The sequence below is a fragment of the Pteropus medius genome, unplaced genomic scaffold, assembly GCF_902729225.1.
Source record: "Pteropus medius unplaced genomic scaffold, Ma_sr-lr_union100, whole genome shotgun sequence".
Taxonomy (NCBI): Eukaryota; Metazoa; Chordata; class Mammalia; order Chiroptera; family Pteropodidae; genus Pteropus; species Pteropus medius.
The window spans coordinates 43351518-43371162 of NW_024340849.1; the positions used below are offsets into that span (position 1 = coordinate 43351518).

The 19645-nt window shown below is 33.3% G+C and overlaps 1 protein-coding gene and 1 pseudogene across 1 annotated transcript in view; one reads left to right on the plus strand and one right to left on the minus strand.

The window, feature by feature from the left end:
- Positions 1 to 19645, minus strand: part of DLGAP1 (DLG associated protein 1) — a 790600-nt gene that overhangs the window by 608080 nt on the left and 162875 nt on the right. The window lies entirely within an intron of this gene.
- On the plus strand, positions 10753 to 10871 carry LOC120590579 (uncharacterized; annotated as a pseudogene).

The following is a 19645-nucleotide window of genomic DNA, read 5'->3' on the forward strand; positions in this document are numbered from 1 at the left end:
TATTATATTCTGGAGGGCAAGGGTTGTAGCAGGTGAAATCAATCAAAAAATGAAAAATCCATAAAATCTGCCCAGCAGATTCCCGCTTTTTAAGGAAAAAAAGTGTTAAAATTTCCTGGAGCCAGGGAAATACTTGTACATTGAACTAAAGATAAAGATGGAAAAGAAGAGGTAGAGAGAATATATGTATGCTATACTCATCGCAGGGCAATAGAGCAATGGTTTGTTTCATCATCCCCATACTGAGATTTCCCACTAAACCATCAATTGTCTATGTTAGACTCCGCTCCCACAGCGAGATCTAATCCAGGAGAGGAAGGAAACTCAATTTCATTGTCCTTGATGATCTCCCTATCAGTAACTAAATTACTGCCCTCATATCCATACTAGTTCATAAGATCTGTTCCCCATTTGCTTTTACACCTCAACTCTGCACTCCACTCGGAGCCCTGCCTCTGCTTCTCCCTAGTCTGAACTCCTCCCAAGCTGTCTGCCACCTAGCTGCTCAGAATCCCTGCCTTGAGCCAAATCCCGATGACATTACTTTCACTTGCTCTTTTTTCCTTCAACATTTAGCAGTGAAGGATGAGAATTATACAAGGAAATGCAGGATAATCTGTGAGAGCTAGATGAAATATGTTAGTCCTTGGGGAACTTGAGCTCAGTTGATAGAAACTGAGGTTCTTAGTCTTTCCCCCTGGTTCCGGAAGCTTACCTTCAGCAGAGGCAAACTTGAAGCTATGGGAAGGCAACAGATAGCAAGCAGGGTTTTGTCCAGGTGCACCAGTTGCCACCATGGCCTTAGGCAAAACCATAAAGAAGGCAGAATTTGTCTATGGAATCTTTCAATCTCACCTTTGAATTTCATTTAGTGCTTTTCACTTACTTTCTAATGTCCCTCTGGCTATGCAATAAATATCCACTTAGAACAGATCAGAATCCTCTTCTTTTTCCTTGAATATCAGTTAAAACTCTCTTAAAGAATGACAAATTTTTGGTAAGTCTCAATCAGTTAATATAATTAACACTAAATTGTTCAGTATGTAGAATTCTGCAACATTTGCTTTTAAAAATGTGATTATTCATCTCAGTGATTAATGGAATCTGAAATTAGTAGCCTGCATGAGAGATTATTTTGACCACTGAGACATTTTTCTGTTAGTTTATTTCCCCAAATAAATTATATTGAATGAAACTACTCCATTAGCACCAATCTCTATCATTTTACCTCTGTAAATAACTCTACACTTCACCTAACTATACAACAAACAGTCCTCAGTTTGGGACAGATGTAAATTTAAGTTTGCCACAGATGAAGCATAAATAGATTCTACTAAATGCTTGCTTGGATGATTAAAAAACAAGGATATGGAGCTAGGGAGCATAGAAAAATTAACATAATAGCAATTCGGGTACAAATGCTTATCTTAAGAACTGTGAAGGACTCCTAGTGGGCTAAATCATTTCTGCTTGTGTTAACTAGTTAAATGGTCAGCATATAACTTTTTATGGTCCTTGGCTTCTTTATTTGTCTGATTATTTTATTCTTTATTCCACTGGTCATGGACATTTCCATTAGAAAGTTTTAAGAAAGGGAGAACAGTAAAGATGATTATTTCAGCTGCTTTTTCATATCTCTAGTAAACTGCTTTGGGAAAAAGTTAAAAACTGAATGATTTCGGTGAATTTTAGGAGATTACAATTTATCCATGTCTTATGACAACAGTGATTAAGAATCAGCTGCATTCTGTGCAAATAAACTCTCTCTCTGTGATTGTTTTAAATGAAGACTTCTGAAATCAGCCTGTGGGCTATATATATACAATTTAGTAACTTATCAGGTAACATAAACAAATAATAGTAATCTTTATTTAACTTTGAATTCTGGGCAAGTCTGATAGCCATATATTCATCTCAGGCATGAGTTTACTAATATGCTGACTTACTCACTGATATCTGAATTAGATGAACAACCATTATTTATTCTATTGCATCTATTCTCCTTATCTTTTCCTTTTTCCTGACTTTTTCTTATGTTTATATAGCGGTTTGGGACATTTGATGATAGCTTTTCACATACACAGCTACCCTAGTGAGATAGTTAGGAGATCAATATTTGTTTCAATCAATGTAACATACGATATATATATCTATCTCCACCAATTGCTGTCTTAATACTATGATTCATGCTATGTGTTACCTGAACACTAGTTCCCCTAATCTCTGGAACTTCTAATTTGTAGAAGAGATGGATAGGCTATCAGTGGGAAACTATAAGATTATTTATCTTTCCCTTAGGAAATATTTTATTGCCTATATAATTAGTTTGGCTAAACTCTACAATTACATTCTCTGCTTACAATGTTTAACGATAAACTTCTTCTCACCCACATTTTTTTTAACAAACACTAGAGTTGAAAGATATGTTGGTAAACATAAAATCCAAATTTGTACACCGAGGAAGTATTCCTGTCAGATGGTATATTACTTATCATAGCTGCACAACAAATTAATCCAAACCTTAGCAATGAAAAACAACAAACATTTATTATGTTTCTGAGGTTCAGAAACCTAGGAGCAGCTTAGCTCAAAATCCCTCATGAGGTTGCAGTTAAGATGTCATCTGGGGCTGCAGTCATCTGAAAGCTAGATTGGGACATGAGGATTCACTTATAAATTCTCTTAGATGGCTGTTGGCAGAGGCTTCAATTCTTCACCACCCAAGTCTCTTATCAGGGCTGCTCAAAATATGGCAGCTGGCCTCCTCCGGAATGAGTGATCCAAGAGAACAAGAAAGATTGACCCCAATAGATGATTCATTGTCTTTTATAGCCTAATCTTAAAAGTGACAAAGTGACAATCACTTCTACCATATTCTGTCAGTCACACATAATTACCAAAATTTGGGACAGGACTACACGAGGATGTGAATTCCAGGAGATGGGGGTTGAAAGTAGCCATCTTGGAGCCTGGCTATCACAGATGTTTGTTCCACTTTTGACAAGATGATTACTACCTCAAATGGCAGTCGGTTCCATATCTGTACAGTTAAAACTGTTAGAGAAGCTCTTCAGAGACAGAACAAAATTTATGTTCAAAAGAGTCGAAGGGCCAGAAAAAGTATAATTCATTTGATAGCTTTTAAACTTTTTAAATTATTAGAATATAAAAGTCTCAGTTTGATTGTTATTTTTGAGACATTTAAAAAGAAATAAACACAACATTTTCAAATAATTTTATTTATAGTATGGCTAAATAGAAAGTATACTAGCGAAAAAATAGTGAATAAAAAAGAAAGGGCGATATGATCATAGACAGACAGGAGTGAATGCTTATTGACAGAAACAGGTGCCAGGGTGGTTTAGTCTACTACTCTCGTCACTCTGATCACAGTTCACCTTTCCTCCCTCCTTTCTTCACAGTACCAGATTTGCCTTTTACTTTCTAGTTTTACAAGTAAGAGTTGTGTGTTAGAGCTATTCTAATGTCTTGTGACTACAATTACATTTAGGTCATTTGTAATCAAAGTATGGCAGAATTGTTAGCTGTTTGTAAGAGTTTTTGAGATGTTAAATATAAAAACTATTATGTGATAAGGAATCATTATTAAACTTGAAATACTGCATAAATACATATTCTTATTTTAAAGATAGTACGTTTCACATGTCTGCTTTTTGCCTGAAAACAGAAAATAATGGACTAACATCAATATATTTAACACATTTTTAGGTTGTTCCAATGTTAATTTTAAATTATACATTAGAGAGATCCATGAAGAATGAGAACAATTATATAAATAATAATTTTAAAAGAGTTCTTTCATTCACTGCTGTGTTTATATATAATTTTTTCCTGTTTGGTGATTGAAGGCAATTGAACAAGGTTTAAAATAGTGCCAAAACACATATATTAGATTGATGAATTATTAAAAATTGACAAATCAGAGCAGTTGTAGCCAATATTAACTGTTATAATATTAGGAAATCTTTTTATAAATCCATTGCTATTTATTGAATTTCTACCAAACTGCAGTAAGATATCATAGTAACTATAAGCAAAAAATACCAGGTTGCCTTTCCACGTGTCTATTTAAATTTCACATGACATGGACTATAATATTCATTCTGAAAGTAGAAATAATTTCCTTTCGGGAAACAAAATAACAATGACATTTATATTTTAATATATTTTTTTCATTTTCACCCAGAAATAAAAATCACTGGAAAGGAACATTGCAATAGTCTCTAATTACTGTTACAACTATGAAGGAAAAATGGCAAATAAGTTTCTTATTGACCATCATAAACATTCTACAAATGTATACATTTATTTAGAAAATTCTAGATCTAACCATGAGGACAAGTTAGAAAACGACTCATAAAATAATTTTGTCTTGCACTTCTATTTTAAATTGTTTATAATGTCCTTGTTCTAGCTCTTTAGAAATGGCTTCCCTACTGCAGTTTGTTTCTCTTTAGCACGTTAATGATTAATATACAAACTTATGCTATTCGTGATAGAATACTTCACATTTTATAGTAATATAATTTTAATTACTTAGAAGCTCTAAAACTTAGACAACAAAATTTAGTGTTAAAATTTAGTTTCAGACAAAATAGTCAAATTTCTCTTACTAGAGGAACCATATCTCACTCACTGAGAAAATCAGTTCTGCAGATGGGACACACTGCTGCATTGTTCAAAGTATTACTGAGTGACTAATATAAAGCAGATTTATTAACATGTGGCACCTGTCAGGTAGATCATTTTGCAATGGCTTTATTTCATTTTGTCCTCTACAAGGCTGCAGCCTATTTAAAGTAAAATACAAAGCAAAGCTTAATTCTGCTAGTATTGTGGAGATACCCTGCTCTTAGGCAGCAAGCTTTCTCCTACCAGCTCCTTGTGTCAGCGTATATTCCAATATCTCAAATGGCACCATTTTGGAAAATGGAGAAATATAAAACATTTAGTATGGGACAGATCATCTGTTATTTTAAAACTTCAGAAAATATTTTTCGTGATAATAATTAATTTTATGATAAGTTAATATTCCACCAAAAGGGAATATTATGGTGGTTTCATCACAACAAAGTAATAATTTTTAAAGATTTGAAATATGTTTTGCTTAAGAGGAGCTCACTGAACATGAAAGGCATTTAAAAAAAATTATACTACGGAAAGGGAATCATTATTTTTCCTCTATAATAAAATAAATATCTTTTAGATTATTGTATGTGGAAAATAGAAACTCCTAACTCTCTCTCCTCCTCCCACTCCAATTAAGCTCCCAAAACCCCCAGCAAGTGCTCTATAGCTATTCCTAATAAATTACGATCTTTTATTCAGTAATTTAATCCTTTTTTGTAAACTTACTTTCAAAAAGTAAAGTTTCAAAAACAATTTTCTGTAGAACTACAGGTTATGTATTTCATGTGGGCATGTCTCTGATGCTGTTCTCAGATGTTGACTTATACTTTAAATAGTTTTCATGCTGAATAATATTCCATATTCACCATGTCCTGTATTGGTTGATCTAATCACTCTCACATTTATGAAGTAACAGTTTTCATAAGAGAATTTTCCTTTCCCTGTGGATTATTATCTAAAGCCCAGACCCAGGATTTTAGAGACAGCTTTCCTCCTGACTCATTCCAGACAGTAGAAAGACTAACTGACACAAAATTTCATCTACAAACTGAGGATGTTCCTGATTTAGAAAATGATCTGAGATATTGGGGGTACAGGAATAATTTTATTCATTTGGAAGAGAGCTTTTCCAAACTGACAGAACATTAGAATCATTGGGGAACATTTTACAAAGAGCTTAAGCCCAAACCAATGCTGAGAGAGTCAATTCAACTGGTATGGGGTGAGGTTCAAAGACCATTATTTTCAAGCTTTCCAGGTGTTTCTAATATGCAACCATGGCTGCAAACCTCTAGTTGGAACAACATTTAGAAAGACTTTACCATGATGATCTTGCCTTTTATAATATGACACGATTTCACATTTATGAATTGACAGGAAATAAGACAATCTTAGAGAAACATAATTTGTTTGCTATCCTATGGAAACAATTATTATGAATAAAGCAATTCTCCAGATAATACAAATTTATTAGTCTATTAGTGCTGAGATAGTAAATATTTAACAATTTTTTTTGTTGGAAATGTTTCTAATAAATATTACATACTACCTTGCCCTAAAGAAAATATACTAAACATACTTTAATCTTTTCTCAACAGTTTTATATCATTATCGTAGATATCTGTGCTTGTATTATCTTTGTATTTCAATATTTAGGTAGCCTCACTAAATGAACTCAAAGTTTGAAAGTTTTGAGGGTAATGATTCTTTTCATCTCTAGTCTCAATTATTATTTTGTACTATTTTTAAATGTCTGATCTCACTCACCCATTTCCCTTTGCCTTTGCCCTTCCGACTTCTAATCTGATGATGCCAATATTGATTATGCTGAAATGACTTAATACAACTTGAGAAGACTTTAAAGCTTGAGAGATCAGGTAATCGTGCTTATTAAATCAAGTCTCTTCGATGGTGCATAAAATCCACGGTCTGTGGGCTCTGTTGTGAGAATACAAGGATGTCCCACAGAGGAAAGCATATAAACACTGTGACCGATGTTCCCTTGCAATTCTTTAACAATTTTTTCCCTTTCATAACTGTATTCAGGGAAATTTATGTTGACGGAAGTTTGACTTCTAGATAAATAGGATACTCAAATTAAAAATCTAGATTATTTAGAAAAAAAAAAAAGTCTTGATCTGCATGAGAAATGGCTGGAAGTTTCAAATAGTGAGATGTTCCCAAATATGAATATGGAGTTCTTGAATATGAGCTAAAGTGCTGCTATCCGTCCTGAATGCACCCAAACCCTAAGAATAGCTCTGCCTGATAAAGGGGCCAAGAGATCACCTAGTATGTAATCCGGTTGATTGTCATGATCCGAGTAAAAGAGCTAGAAATGTAAAGACAGAAAATACATCCAGAGATGACATTTCATCAAGTATAGTAATTCAACAACTCTTCCAAGTAGAGTTTCCAGAATTAGTGAGAAAAATAACATTAGATGCAATTACTAAATTTATAGCCCATGTGTACCTCAGCATATGATGCTGGCATTCCGTGTGCTATAATTTCTAATTATGATTTTACCCCTTATCAAGTTACATAATTTGTAATTTAGAAAAGCCCAGAGGTAGCAGATTGGATTGCACAAAACATTTATCATTAACACCTAGCTTTAACCCCCAAACATTGGGGTAAATGAGCAATAACTGTGCTAAAAGATCAATCAAATGACCTTATGCAAAGAAAATAATATATATGAATTTCTTGAAAATATATGCAATTTATGGTTTCTTGTTTTTTTACATGTACAGTTCATGATCTTTGGGGAGTGTATTCTAAGTTTATGAAGGTAGAATAATATTAAGGTGACTAGTATTAATAGCATTAAATGGCATTGAAAGCATTAAAATATATAAGAAATGTATATTTTTCTTACTTCTTAGAATTGCTTGATTCTTTGCCTACTTGCCATTGAAACTGCTTCTGAAAAATTCTCACTTATAAACTTATATAGGATTTCCTCATCTGTAACCTTTTAGAAGAATCTTTTAAAAAGTCACAAAATAAGGTATGGTGTGATTTCAGTTTATTCTATCTTTTCGTATGATTTGGGTTACAGCTAGTAGAGATTTTTTACATATGAAATATATGTGTAATATGAGATGAATATATATCCTCAAAAAATAGTATCCCTGAGGCCAACTCCCTGTAAAACATGCTGAGCGACCTAACACTCATAGGCTGTGTCACCATTATATGCCCTGTGATGTCATTTCAGGTACAAAACACCTAAAAATGTTAAGCTAGCAAATATCAATCATACTTAGTCTCTTGGCCCCCAAGCTGAGTAATTCAAGGCTATGCTTCTGCTGTCAGCAGGCCAAGGTGGGATTAGATTCTATGACAGAGTTGGTCTTCTTTGCAACACCAAATGAGATAAAAAGACATGGAGGGTTGAATTATGTCCCCTACCCCCACCAAAAGATATGGTCAAATCTTAACTCCTGGTGTCTATTAATGTGACCTTATTTACAAACTGGGTCTTTGTAGATGTAATTAGTTATGATGAGATCATATTGAATTAGGGTAGCAACTAAATCTAGTGACTGGTGTCCTTATAAGAAGAGAGGATACCCAGAGGTATGCACAGAGAAGAAGGCCATATGAAGACAAGGCAGAGACTGTACCTACCAGAGGAGAAACTGTAAAAATTGTCAGGAGCCACCAGATGCTAGGAAGAGTAAAGGAGGCCTTCAGAGAGATAGTGGTCTTGCCGACACCTTGATTTTGGACTTTTAGCCTCTGGAATTGTGAAAGAATAAATTTTTGTTGTTTCAAGTCCCCCAGTTTGTGGTAATTTGTTACGGTAGCCCTAAGAAACTAATATGACATTGAAACAAAAATGGTTTTTTTCTAATAAGTTTGAGAGTGCAGAAGAAAAGCAGTCACTTGTTAACATCCCATCAAGTTGGAAAATGACTTTGTCTTTTAAACCAACTGTCCCGCCCCAGCTTTTCCCCTCTTGCCTCCCAGGCTCCCACGGTCTGTTTCTTGTGTTCACTTTTCCTAGTCTTGTCTGAACCAAAAAATCCCTCCAACGCTTCACCCAGGACCATCAGTTATAACCTGACTTATGTTCAAAAGCACGGTACTACAATCATGTTTGCATGCTATTGCAGCAATTTATGGCATCTTTTCCCCCACATACACAAAAAATCCTTTACTGATAATAAAATTAGTGTAAATCTGATCACAGTTTCCACATTTTGCAATTTTTAATAAATATAAATCAAAGTGCTGCCAATAAACATTTTTAGTTTTCCAAGACTTTTTTGCAGAAAAAGACTGTCCACCATTATTGAATGGAACAAAAACTTTCTTCAAGACATGCCTGATCTCAGAGGAGTGTCTTCTGAAACAATAAATCTCTTATAGAGTACTTCTTTTTCGTTATAAACGCATTTATGCCAACAGCTATTAAAAACATATCCCATCAGAAAAAATTCAAAAGAGGCTTATGGAAAACACTCACATACTTATACAGTGAATGAGATTGACCTAGCATTACTCAGCTGGTCAACAGCATTGCTCTTTCCTGGTGATTCACTGCAGGAAATGTCTTCTGCAAGATCACGTGGCCCTGACTGATCTCAGGAAGCCAGGCATTTGCTAGCTATATACAGATAACTGGACTGATGGAGATTTTAAGACCCTCTCCTCCTTCTTTCTCCATCTTCTGATTGATATTGTCCCTTTACTCCATTCTTTAGATTCTAGTCTAAAGAATAAAACTCAGATACATCAATTGTATCAGTAGCCTCCAAGATAACATTAAAAAAGAGAAGATATGTTATTTGGCTAAACTAAGATTTGTAGTTATTCAGTGGATTCCATTTATCTATGCTAATCTTTTATTTAATCACTTAAAAAAACAGCTTTCTTAAGAAATAATTCATATATTATGCAATTCACCTACTGACATTATATACAATTAAATGGTTTTTAGCATATTTAAAGATATGTGCATCTGTCACTACTGTCAATTTTAGAACATTTTTATCATTTCTAAAAGAAACCCTATACCCTTTAGCTCTCACCTCCCCACCCAATCCTCCTGTCATCTCTGTGCCTTCTAGTCCTCAGCAACCATTAATTCTGGACATTTTATATGAATAGAATCATGAAAAATGTGGCTTTTTTAGTCTGGCTTATTGCATTTAGCATAATGTTTACGAGGTCCATCCATCCATGTTCTAGCATGCAGCCATACTTCATTCCTTTTTATGGCTACATAATATTCCATTTTATGAATATATACCACATATTTCTTTATCCATTTGTCACCTGACAGACACTTAAGTTGTTCCCATCTTTTGGCTATTAGGAAGAATGCTACTATAAATATAAGTGTACAAGTTTTGTGTGGACATATGTTTTCATTTCTCTTAAGTATATAAATAGGAGTGAGATTGCTGGGTCTTACAGTAACACCACGTTTAATCATTTGAGGAACTATCAAACTAGTTTCCAAAGCAGCTACACCGTTTTAAATTCCTACCAGCAGTTTATGAGAGTTTAGGTTTCTCCAGATCCTAGCTAACACTTGTTATTATCTGATTTGTTATTTACCTGACAGCCTAGTAGATGGGAAGTAGTATCTCTTGTGCTTTTGATTTGCATTTACCTGATGACTGATGATATAAACATCTTTTCATGTGTTTATTGGCCATTTGCATATCTGCCTTGGAGACATACTTTGCCAAATTTCAGTTGGGTAGTCTTTTTATTATTAAGTTGTAAGAGTTCTTTATATATTCTAGATATAAGTCCCTTCCCAGATATATGATTTGCAAATATTTTTCCCACTCTGGAGTGTCTTTTCACTTAATTTATGGTATCCAGAATCCTTTGCCAAATCCAATGTTATGAAGATTTGCTCCTAAGTTTTCCTTTAAAATTTTCATAGTTTTAGTTCTTCTATTTAGGACTGTGATCTATTTTGAGTTAATAATATAGATGGTGTAAAATAAGGGTTCTACCTCATCCAATTTTTTTATGTACAATTGTTCATAATATGCTCTTATAATGCTTTTGTTTTTGTAAAGCTAGCACTTAACATCTACTTTCATTTCTGATCTTATTAATTTGAGTCACCTCGTCTATGGCCATGGTACGCTGAACAAGCCTGATCCTGTCTGATCTTGGAAGCTAAGCAGGGTCGGGCCTAGTTAGTACTTGGATGGGAGACCACCTAGGAAGACCAGGTGCTGTAGGCATAAAAATAAATAAAAAATAAGGATTGTAAAGGTCCTTGCAATCTGTGAGGTCAACCAAGGGTTGCCTCGCCTAAAAAAAAAATTTTTTTAAAATTTGAGTTGCCTCTCTTTTTTTCTTGGTCAGTCTAGATATAGGTTTGTCAATTTTGTTCATCTTTCAAACAACCAGCTTTTAGTTTTATTGATTTTTCTCTACCATTCTTCTATTCTCTATGTCATCAATTTCTATTTGAATCTATTACTTCCTTCATTTTGCTTTAGATTTAGTTTGCTCTTTATTTAGCAGTGTCTTAAAGGAAAAGGTTAAGTATTAATCTAAACTCTGTCTTCTTTCTTAAATTAGTATTTATAGCTATAAATTTTCCTCTAAGCAACGCTTTACCTGCATTCCATCAATTTTAGTGTGTTGTGTCTGCATTTTCATTCATCTCAAAATATTTTCTGATTTTCTTTGATATTTCTTCATTGGTCCCAAGTTATCTAGGAGTGTGTTGAGAAATTTCCATATACTTGTGAGTTTCCCAAATCTTTAACTGCTATTGATTTCAAATTTTATTCCATTACAATCAGAACATACGTTGTATTATTTCTAACCTTTTACAATTATTGAGACCTAGCTTATGGTCTATCTTGGAAAATGTTCCATTTCTCTATCACTTTGAATAGTCAAAAATTTACTCAACATCTTTTGTGTAAATTAAAACATACATAATTTAAAACAGATTTTCCATTGGAATATGATTTGAATCGGAGATTTCTCAGGCTGTGTTTACTCAAATGTAAAGAAAACTTTATAAGGTTCATGTAGATATGGACACACACCCATGCAGGCCTCCTTCAATTTAAGTCATTGTAGAAACTGGCATTTGTTGCAATTCAGCAAAGCCGTAATTCTGATAGCGATGAATGAGGAAATCTCAACTATAATTGAGCATTTAATCACAGAGTTCTCTGGGCATACCAAGTAAAAGTGATAAGATAAAAACTGGTTCTTAGCCATGAATATTCCAAGATAAAATAGACTTCATTGATCATTTAAGATGAACACATAGGTATGCTGTAACTAAATAATACTTCTGAAATTTAAGAAAATATTCTTCCCAAGAATTTGCCTGAAATAGGACTGACTTCTAATCCGGAAATATATAATAATCTTATTTCTATCTGGTAGCAAATTATAATCAATATTATAAATGGTGGTTAGTAATAATGTGACAATATCCAAGACATCTTAAAGTCTTGTGCTTTTCATTACTTTCATTAATGTAGCTGGTCCCCATTATTTCTTTAATGTCTTCAACCACTACTCTACACTTGTTCACTCCACTCCAGCCACACTGGCCACTTTGCTATTTCAGGAGCACTTCCACTTTTGCATTGGGTGTTCCCTCTCCCAGGAATACTCAGATATCCACATGCTGAATTTCCTCACTTCCTTCAAGCTTTTGCTCAAATGTCATCTTTTCAAAGAGGTATGTCTGTATTAAAAATCATATTTGAAATTTTAACCTGTCCCCATTTGTTTCCTTGTCCCTGGCACTCCTGATTGCCTTACTTGCATAAAATTTTCTATATTGCATAGTATTTCTAATTGTCTAACAGGTTGCATAATTTACTTGTTTATTATTTGCATTTTTGGTTCTCCTATCCTTGCTAGAATGTGCACCTAAGGAAGAAGGGACTTTAGTTTTTTATTTTTTCCTTGAAAATCATAAGTGCCCAGGACAGAACTTGGCTCATTTTCAAAAGACTTACTCACTGAGCACTTACTATGTGCTAACCATTTTGCAAACCACATTACTACACTGTGTGTAAAAATTTATGTGTTCTCTATTTTCATAGAGTTTATTTTTGAGTGAGGGAGATTGACATTAATCAACATTCACCATTAGCAGATTGTAACATGACAATCATATGTATTCTGAAGGAAATATAACAAAGGAATAACTTCTATATTTGGAGGTTGAGCACACTGGTTAAGAAAGCTTTTGCTCAAATATCAAAAAAGAATTCTTGAACTGATATGCGAAATATAAGCAGAAGTTAACCAGAGAAAAAGAGACCTTCCAAGGAATGAGCACATGCAAATGTCCTATAGGCAGCAAAAACAAAAAGAGAGAGAGAAGTACCTGGGGCAGCAGGAAGATAAGAAGGATGTGGTCAGACAAGCCCTTGTGGGCTATGTGATGACTTCGGTTGTTTTTCAAGATAAATGGAAAATCACTGACGTTTAGGGTTTTTTTTTGGGGGGGGGCGGAGAGATGGAGAGTGTGGAGGCATGAGTGATATGATCATAATTATGCAATGGTAAGATTACTTTGGCCACAGGCTGAGAGGATTTATGAGCTCTTTTGATTATTTGGGATGTTTTCAGTTTCTATTTAAAGACAATAAGTTAATGTATTTTCCCATTGTTAGGAGTATCTCATGGTAAAAATATATATCGTATAGCAGCGGACCCCACCTTTTTTGGCACCAGGGACTGGTGCTCCTATTAGAATCTAATGCCTGATGATCTGAGGTGGAGCTGAGGTGGCGATGCTAGCGCTGGAGAGTGGCTGCAAATACAGATGAAACTTTGCTAGCTCATCCACCTTTCACCTTCTGCTGTGAGGCCCAATTCCTAACAGGCCACAGACTGGTACCAGTCCACAGCCCAGGGGGTTGGAGACCTCTATCTTATAGTATGAGTCTACCAATAGGTAATTTTCAAATTCTAATTTTTAAAATAAGGTCAGAGAAACTCAAGTAATAAATAGCTGGAACTCTAAATTCTATATGACAATTTTAACCTATAAGAAAGGCTTAAATAAGAAATAGTTTTTATGTTTCTGATTTTATATATATATATATATATATATATATATATATATATAATTGATATGTATATGTGTGTATATATATAATTTAAAGGAATGTATATTTTAAATTATTTGTTAAATATACATGAGCATGGGTTCCTGACTCATTACATATGTCAGTTGATTGTTAGACATTAATGAGATTAATGAGACTTTAATTAGACTAATATTTTCTAACCCATAAATAAATTTTCTTAGTAACTTTAGTTTATGCTGATATTTAAAAGAAGGAAAATTTGAATAAAATGTCACCAGAATAGTAGTATTTTTTTTTTTCCTTTTCTCAGTCTAAGGGTTTTGATCATATTCCTATATATATAGGTCATATAGAGGACTATAAAAAATAGGCATGCTCTGACTGGAGATTGTGTGCAATAGAGGTCTTTATGATCCAATAAATGCTACAAGCTTCCATCAGAAAGAATCTTAATAAATACATGGAATTATACAATTTTATTTAACTTAAACTTGCCTACAAAATTCTTAAATTTTTATTTATAACCCAATTTCACAAGTGGAAAATGTGTTTGTGTATGTGATTGTGTGTGTGTTTAAGCCAGTGCGCACTATTTAACTGTAATCCCAATTCTGACAATTTGAGGATGTCATGGTTAATTTGAACCCAAGGTGTGTTCGTATTCAGAAAGTAAGAATAGTTTGTATGGGTTTTATGTGGGGGAAGATGTACATCATGCTTCCATGAAGGATGTTTAGTAGATTAGTATATGAACGACAGACTATTTTTTGCATCTTAAAGGAAATCTTTCCAGAACTAATTTTGTATAAATAACTATTTCGTAATTGCATTGCTATAACTATCTTTTTAGGGCTATTTAATGCTATGTATTTTTGGTGGATTGTTATCACATATAACCATAACCGACAGTTTCCAGAGATACTATTGTGATAGAACTCAGCAGGAGTAGCACAAAGCTATCTTCCATTTTCACTTTATGTGTTTTGGTTGTCTGAATTTTTTTTCTCTCTCAAATAGCAATAATATTAGCATTAAATTATATTCTTTGTGGAGTTTCAGTCATGGAAATATGTCTGCTCTTACTCTACACCCACTCCTCTAAAAGCTTTTTTCCCCACATTCCTTACAAACCTACTATTGATCAGTCCTTTAGTTAATGGACCTAATTAGTGGGAGAAAGTTGTGGATATTTTGGACTCTTGAACATGTTCAAATTTTTAGAGGAGAAAAAAAAGCCCACCCTTACCTTTGGTTCTTTATTATTCTTTAGTTGTTTAGAATTTGGTAATAACAATCTCATTGCAAATCTATAGTTTTTAAAATATAGCATGCTATATAAGTTAACTATGTACATGAGAGGCTTATTTTTCATTGACATAGTACTTACATTATCATGATGATAATGTGAAAAAGTGCTGTAGTCCTCTGAAGCAACTGACAGTAAGAAAAACCTTTCATTGACTCGTCCTCAAAAAAACAAAAAAATTTTTCTTAACCTTGGATATAGTTGTAAACACTAATATACTTTATCCGTTTGCTGGCTTGAGCAGGCTAGAATTCAACTGGAAGCAGTCATTTGTGAAGGCAATGATGGGGTGGGCCGTGGTGATGTGGGTCATGGTGATGTCAGCAATAATAACGTGAGGGATAAACACCCAGGTAGGAAACGGCAGACCTAGATTTAAGTCCTTAATGCTATTTTTTAGTTAGCTGTGTAATTATACTTAGGTCACTTAAATATTCTGTTTCCTCTTCCATGAAATAAGAATAATAACACTTCACAGAGTAATCTTAGTAACATTTGTGAAAATATATTATGGAATGGAAAATCTTAAATATTCATAAGGTTTATTTTTTGACATTAGACTAAGAACATGAGTAGCACTGGCATTTACTAATTTCTTTTTGGACAAGATCCCTTGTCTTTAGCATTTTAGATGCTCCAAGTAATATGTGTGTGTATGTGTGTGTTTATATGGTGATTATACATATTTATGTTTATTCTTTCCCAGCTTTGTTGAGATTTAATTGACATATAACATGTATGTTTAAAGGTGTACAAGGTTATGATTTGATATACGTATATATTGAAAAATGTCTATCATAATAGGTTACTTGACACAAGAAGCTGTGAGTATTTAAATTTAAGGTAATAATCAAAGGTCCTTCTTAATTAAAAAAGACTAAATTTGGGTTTTAAAACTAAAACACTGATTGAATCTTAGTCCTAGGAGTGAAGTGCACAATGGGTAAAATTCAGATATATCTGTAGGTAAACAAATTATCTGATCTCCCTGTAGTTCAACAAACACTTGAGTGCCTATATCTTTAATTAAAAATGATTTGAATATGTTTGAAATTCTAAATATTATTAAGAGAACTCTAAAAGTTTGCCCTTTTTTCTTAACCAAATATTTCTTGTAAAGTAGATAAACCTTATTGTTTTATATCAAATTCACTAACATTAACAAATAATTTTTCAACAGTTTGAAGATTGATAAAATGTAAGCATATATTGTGGTTCTCACTAATCTTATATGCTTCATTAACCATGCCAGACAATTTTATTGATGTTATTTCATCCAACTATCATGAAAATTATCAAGGTATACTTGTGACTATTTTTAACCAAAAATTTGATTTATTCACAGAAAAGTCATTATATCATAGTTTGCCCAATTTCTTTTCAATTACAATGAATGAAAAATAAGTTGTCATATTAAGCTTCTTATTTTCTTGCAATATTGCTAAAATTTTTTCTGACTTTTACATTTTTTAATTAATTTTATCAAATATGGCACACTGGTTTTTGTTTTGAGCTCACTTCTTAATTTCTCTAGGCTTATACACACATGCATACACAATCCATATAAACGAACAAACAAACATATAGATATCTACATACCAGTAAAGAAAAATAATATAAATATACATATAAATAACTATACACACTTCCTATTTTTATGATTCTTTATATCACTGAGATTTTTTTGAGTAAAACTCTTATAAGAAAAATAGTCTACTTAATGAACTCTAAAATTCATTCTACTTGGTTATGAGTACTTGTGTCACTAAGAATTGTCTAAAACTTTTTATTAATAATCTATTTCATCAGTATTCCTATAATCTATTTCATCAGTATTCCTAATTGCTGTAAATATCTATAATAACATTTTTGATAAAAGAGTAAATATGATAGAATTTTCTAGTGGTGAAACAAAATGATTTTTTGAATAGAGTTGGTACATATAAGGTACCTGATGATAACATATATTCTAATAAATTAGTCCTATGCAACAATGAAAGTAGTGTGTACATAACCATAAATTAATTTTAATGAAACTCATCAATTTTCAACTCAAGCAAAGCGATATGTCTGACATATGTTTAGTATTGCCAGCATTTCAGAAAACAGTAAAATGCCTTAGTCTTAGAAAGAGAAGTTTGCCACGAAAGGAGTTAATGCCATAGTTAAAGCATTAACAAATCATTAACTATATTTGTTAAGGAAGCAAAGCCCACTAAATTTATGGACTTATAAAGTAGATGTAATGTTTTCTATGGTCATATAATGGGTTAGCTTTGAAAACAAAGAGCACATTTTCCAATTAGGCCATAGCAGCACACCTTCAACTTAAAGTTAAATTGTATGGAATATGGATGTCATCATAACAAATAATTACAGGAACTATGTTATACATCAGTGTACACTATGATAAACTGTCTGGAATGCTTTGTCTCAGTCACATTATTTAAAAATACTTAGTTTAAAAAATATTAATGAATTTGTTTACAGTGCCAATCTTAACCACAGGATGGGGAAAATTTGTTTTGACATTGGGTCATAATGAAAAACGACAAAACAAATGGAACAAGTGATAGGAAGTGACACTGTGGGCTCAGTATCGGTGTGCTGTATATATGGTTGTCAAAATAAGCTAATATAATGTTAGGTTGCAGAACTGAAGTGGTAAACACAATAAAAAAAAGTGATCATCTCATTTGACTCAGCATAAATTAGACCCCATCTGATATACTATGAATTCTGGGAGTCACTTTTCAAAAGGAACATTGATGAATTCAAGTGCTTTCTAAATAAAATACTCCTAAAACCTTGCAATATGAGTGATAGTCAAAGAAAGTGAGAATGTTTAATATGTAAAATGGGGTAGTCAGGCAAATATTTGTGTCTTTAAATATCTTAAGTGATATTATGTAGCAAAGTCTTAGATTTTGGTTTCTAAACCAATATTACCACATAAATATATTATTTACTACTTAGGGATAAGGGGTCCTGCAAAATAAATATAAAAATAAAAACAATAACCGACAGGGATGTCAACTCTGGGGAAAATAATTTCATGATGTTTCACTCTACATATCCTTTTCTTCATAAAACCTTGCCTGCAACTTTAAATGGCAGAATATGAAGGGTGTCATCATCAGTAGAGTTTGTAAAGTAAATTTTAGAAAGATAAAGTAGTTTGGTAAAAAATATTTTGAAAAATACTAAATGTGATAACGAAGACATAATTAGTAAATAGACTTTGCCTAGAAGTCATCCACAAACTTCCACAATTTCATTCAATGATATTAATACAGAATTTTAAAAGTACTATTTGTAATCAAACTGTTTATAAGTTTAATTTAAGACAGAATATAGTTATATTCAAACTGCAGAATAAATATGCTTTTGTCTGATTCCAGAAAGCTGGGACCCAAAGTCCCTCATAGGCAAACAGAATTAAATATGTAAAGGTCAGGGCTAAATGTGGGAAGAAATAGTGTTGATCTTGGAGCAAAGGAAACATGTAAGAAAACATGGATGGTGGATTCGATCCGATGGTATTTGACTGATGGTAAAATTATCCTACTCAGAGAGAGGAATATGGTCAAAATCAGTTTGAAAAACCGATCCTTTGAAAATGATGCTTTGGCAAACTCAGAACACAATAATTTTATCTTTTACCAAGGGACACTTCAAGATACAGAGTCTGGACAAAAATGCTGATCCAAAAAAAAAAAAAAATCAGGATCCAGAAGCCAAGAAGGAAGAATAAAGAAATTACTGTGAGGTAAAACAGTGTTGTATGGTAGAGGAGAGATAGGCCAACTTAAGTGGCTGTTAATAAAATCAAACGAATAAGCCTGAAAGCAAGTAAGCGGACACAGCTGAGTCTGTTTGAAAGGAAATTAAACACGGGAGGCTGATCCCTTGCTACAAGTAGAGATATACCCAAAAGGACCACTCCTCAGAACCAGGACAATTCAAAGCTAAGAGAAGACAATGTCTGGAGTCCTTCGGGGTGTAATCAGTGAAAAACATCAACATCTACAAATGACTCAATTCAGTTATCAGAGAAGACTCTAAAGCTAAGAAGCCTAGGAAGAAGCCGCCCAGGAGACAGGATTCTTAGACTTCCGGAATTTCAAGGCAGAAAGAGCACAGTTCCATCTAGTGCAAAACTAATATTGCTATGGGACCTTATAGGCATGGGGAGAGATAGAGAGAACAGGAAATGGGGATTTTTTGCCTTAGTCACTCATTCAAGAAATATTTAGTGAGGGTCGGTTAGCGTTACTGTCCATGAGAGTAAAAATGCCGAAGGGAATAAAATTGACAGAAACATCTGCCTTTACAGGAGAGGAGACAGAAAATAAGCAAAATAAATGGAAAAAATAATTTTAGATTAGGGATGGTCTTAAAAGAAAAAATAAGAAGAGAAGGAGGATATAAAGTATTGAGGGTGAGGGCTGAAATATGGTGGCTAGGAACAAGAAGTAAGTCTAATAAACAGTGAGGCGGCAGCCATATAGACATAATAGGAGTTTGATCCTAACACATGCAAGAGAAATACAGAGTTCAAGGCCATACTAAGAAAGAAGGGCATCCTGCTAAGGAAGGCAGTGGAAGCTGTCACTTTACATATATAGCT